This window comes from Rutidosis leptorrhynchoides, chromosome 9 (assembly GCF_046630445.1).
Source record: "Rutidosis leptorrhynchoides isolate AG116_Rl617_1_P2 chromosome 9, CSIRO_AGI_Rlap_v1, whole genome shotgun sequence".
Taxonomy (NCBI): Eukaryota; Viridiplantae; Streptophyta; class Magnoliopsida; order Asterales; family Asteraceae; genus Rutidosis; species Rutidosis leptorrhynchoides.
Window position 1 is genome coordinate 308,337,474 of NC_092341.1, and position 4,823 is coordinate 308,342,296.

General features: G+C 29.1%; 1 non-coding gene across 1 annotated transcript; it reads right to left on the reverse strand.

Moving 5' to 3' along the window:
- Positions 1 to 3,806: 3,806 nt before the first annotated feature.
- Positions 3,807 to 3,913, reverse strand: LOC139869714 (small nucleolar RNA R71). The gene has a single exon (XR_011766299.1). It is a non-coding gene; the product is annotated as a small nucleolar RNA R71 (small nucleolar RNA).
- Between the last annotated feature and the right edge of the window lie 910 nt (positions 3,914 to 4,823).

The window sequence follows — 4,823 nt, forward strand, 5'->3', positions numbered from 1 at the left end:
AATAAATTAAAATCAACACGTCGAACATCATGATTACGGAAGTTTAAATAAACATAATTCCTTTATTTTATATCTCATCGCACTTTTATTTATCATCATTTATCGTACTTTTATTTTATTGTACTTTTAATTATCGTACTTTTATTTTATCGCATTTTTATTTATCTTCATTTACTTTACGCTTTAAATTAAGTTATATTTATATTTAATATTTTACATTAGGTTTTAATTGTGACTTAAGACATAAAATCGACAAACCGGTCATTAAACGGTAAAACCCTCTTTTTATAATAATAATAATACTACTTATATATATATATATATATATATATATATATATATATATATATATATATATATATATATATATATATACATATACATATATATATATATACATATATATATATATATACATATATATATATATATACATATATATATATATATATACATATATATATATATATATATATATATATATATATATATATAAAACATAATTCCTTTATTTTATATCTCATCGCACTTTTATTTATCATCATTTATCGTACTTTTATTTTATTGTACTTTTAATTATCGTACTTTTATTTTATCGCATTTTTATTTATCTTCATTTACTTTACGCTTTAAATTAAGTTATATTTAATATTTAATATTTTACATTAGGTTTTAATTGTGACTTAAGACATAAAATCGACAAACCGGTCATTAAACGGTAAAACCCTCTTTTTATAATAATAATAATACTACTTATATATATATACATATATATATATATATATACATATATATATATATATATATATATATATATATATATATATATATATATATATACATATATATATACATATATATATACATATATATATATATATATATATACATATATATATATATATATATAGGGGCAGGATCAATGGGGAAGTAACCAATCGGGCGGAAGCGGGGGGAAGCAAATATTTTTTTTTTTTCATTTTTTTGAATTTTTTTTTCCGGCATCAAGATCACACGAAAATATGAACATTTAGAAGAGACACTTCGTGATGAATGTTATTATTTAGGCGGGAAAATGATCGACAAAAATAACATTCAAGATAATATTGTTCGTGAAGAATATGAACGTTTTTTTTCTTCATGTTTTGTAAAGTAAAATTTAGCCCGATTTAGAGTTTAAGGTTTAGGGTTTAGGGTTTGGTGTTTTGGGTTTATTCCATAAACCCAAAACACCAAACCCTAAACCCTAAACCCTAAACCGTTCGTGTTAAAAACTCAATATAAATCCTAAATCTAAACCCTAAATCTAAACCCTAAACCCTAAATTTCTAAACCCTAATATCTAAACCCTATAAACCCTAATATCTAAACCCTAATATCTAAACCCCAATAGCTAAAACCTCAAAATACGCTCGAAAAACACGATAATTGTTATATATTACTTCTTCGAGCGTTTTCCCGCCAAAATAAAAACATTTATCACAAAGTGTCTCTACTAAATGTTCATATTTTCATATCATCTATAATGTTCGTGAACAAAGTTTTTTCAAAAAATGAAAAAAAAAAGTTTTTGCTTCCCTCCGCTTCCTCCCGAATGGTTACTTCCCTCTTATATATATATACAAATATAGTTTAAAATATATATAGTGTTAAACTTAGTTGTATCCCTGTGGAACGAACCGGACTTACTAAAAACTACACTACTCTACGATTAGGTACACTGCCTATAAGTATTGTAGCAAGGTTTAGATATATCCATTCAATAAATAAATAAATAACTTATGTAAAATTGTATCGTATTTAATAGTATTTCGTAGTAAAATATAATCTATTTTGTACTACACCTCGCACACATCAAGTATTTTTGGCGCCGCTGCCGCGGAACGCCATAGAACGCTATAAAAAAATTTAGTTTTTAAGCTATTTTTGTAAAAATATATTTATATAAGTTTTAAAATATAAAAACATAAAAAAGTATATATTTCTATATTTTTAAGTGTTTAAAATTAAAAAGTTTTTATTTTTTTTAGTTACAAAAACTAATAAGTAATTTTTTTTTTAAATATAAGTTTTACTTAAATTATATTTTCTAAAAATTAAAATCAAAAAAAGAAAATAAAAATCAAAATATAAAAAAAAAGGGAAATCTGAACCTGCAAGAATTTGGCCTGCACGAAATCTGAATCTGTAACCTCCGCACTCGCGGAGCTTTTTGGGCAGCAACCATCCGCACTCGCGGAGCCGCCTGACAGGCTGAACCTCAGACTGCATTAATTACTGGATTAGGGTTATTTATTTAATTATTATTATTAATTAGGGTTTAATTAAATTAATAATTAGTTTTAATTAATTTAATTATGTATTTCAAGTTTTAAGTAGTTTTATTAATTAATACTTTTATAAAAAAATTATATATTTTTATAAAAATAAGTAATTTTATCATTTTTGTATCTTTTTATTATTTAGTACGTAGTTTATAATTTTCGTTCGTAATTAAGTTTAAACTTAGTATTTCGCCGTAGTTATTTTGTATTTCTAGATCTTTAGGCTTTGCCGTAAAATCCCTTAAGGGTTTTTTCTTTTGATTAAGATTTAGGCGCTTTACAATTTTACGACGTCGCTTATCGCTTTAGTATTTAATAGATTTTAGTGCCTATTAAGTTATTGCCGTTTTGGATATAAAATTCCTTTAAGCTTTAATACCTTTAGACGCAACTTTTAATATTTAGTTTTTAGACTTTTAAGTTTCGACACTCTACTTTCTTTTTATTATTTTTCGACCTTTTATTTTTCGACATTTTTCGACGCACTCTTTTTCTTCTTCTTATTTCTCGACGCTCTAGTTTTTAGGACATATATTTTATCTTCAAAAATTTCGATGAAAAATTATTTTAAGCGGTTAAATTGATAGACATCCAAAAGTTTCTGGTTCGTAGTAATAGTTGGATTTGTTAGTGGCGAGTTGTGGGTTTCCGATTTAAAGGGTCCTGGCTACTTGCTGCATCTATTGGCTATTCGAAATGTGGGCAAAATCAGAAAAGTCTATTAATTTGATAACTTATATAATTTTTTATTTTTTTTATAACTAATAGGATATTCAGTGAATGCACCGAGCAAAACGTTCACCACCTTTCATACGTTCACCACCTGTAACTAGATCAAGACATCTAGCCAACATCGTCGTCGTTGATTTCTCTTTAGAATCGTCATCTAGTCGACCAAGTACTCCAATTCAAATTTTCGATAATTCATTTTTTGAACCCAACCTCACAATTGAGAACCCGGAGGATATTCAAGGACAATTCAGAGATCCTGAACCAATAATCATTTTTCCTGAACCACAAATCATACAACCAGAGATTGTCGAGGAAGAAACCATTAAATCAGAATCCTCTAGTGATTCAGATTCAACAAATTCAATCATGGAAAATCAAGAACCTCTAAGTATGGAAGATCGAATGAGAGCTACACGCACTGGCCAAGGTCACGCAATTACTCAACCAGACATTAATGCGCCAGATTATGAAATCAAAGGACAAATCCTACACATGGTAACTAATAAATGCCAATTTAGTAGTGCACCAAAAGAAGATCCAAACGAACATCTTCGTACCTTTAATAGGATCTGTACTCTATTTAAAATCAGAGAAGTTGAGGATGAACGGATCTATCTCATGTTATTTCCCTGAACTTTAAAGGGAGAAGCCAAAGATTGGTTAGAATGGTTACCTGAAGGGGCGATTGATACATGAGATGTCTTAGTTGAGAAATTTCTTAAAAGATTCTTTTCAGCATCTAAAGCCGTGAGACTTCAAGGAGAAATTGTTATGTTCACACAGAAGCCAAATGAAACTCTATATGAGGCATGGACAAGATTTGGAAAGTTGTTGAGAGAATGTCCTCAACATGGTTTAGACACTTATCAAATAGTACAAATATTCTATCAAGGATGCGACATTACTACACGAAAAGACATCGACATAGCAGCTGGTGGTTCCATTATGAAGAAAACCGCAACTGAAGCTTACAAAATTATTGATAACACAGCCTCCCACTCACATGAGTGACATCAAGAAAAAGACATCGTTAGATCATCTAAAGCGGCTAGAACCGATTCTAGCCATGACTTTGATTCCATTTCCGCAAAGTTAGATGCTTTCGAGAGACAAATGGAAAAGATGACTAAAGATATTCATGCAATACGCATTAGTTGTGAACAGTGTGGAGGACCACATTTGACAAAAGATTGTCTCAGTATTGAACAGACAATGAAACAAAGAGAGAATGTTTCATACATGAACCAAAGGCCTGAAAATAATTATCAAAATAATTATCAACCGCCAAGACCGAACTACAATCAAAATCAGAATTATAACCGAAATGTTTCATACAACAACCAACAAGGTCCTAGCAATCAACAAGTATCTAACAATACTTACAATCAGCAAAGACCTATTTTTCCAATTAAACCACCACAAACCAATGATAAAAAGCCAAATTTAGAAGATATGATGTCAATGCTAGTTGAATCTCAAACGCAGTTTTTCACATCTCAGAAACAAACCAATGAACAAAATGCTCAAGCATTTAGAAATCAACAAGCTTCAATCCAAAATCTGGAACAAGAAGTGAGTAACCTAGCCAGGTTAATTGGAGAAAGAAAACCGAGGAGTCTACCTAGCGATACAAATGCTAACCCCCGAAATGAAACAGCTAAAGCCATTACCACAAGAAGTGGTATTACACTCAAACCACCTGAAATACATGTAATTTCTGATGACTCTATTCCTACTCCACAAGCACCACAATCTGAGCAAGATAAG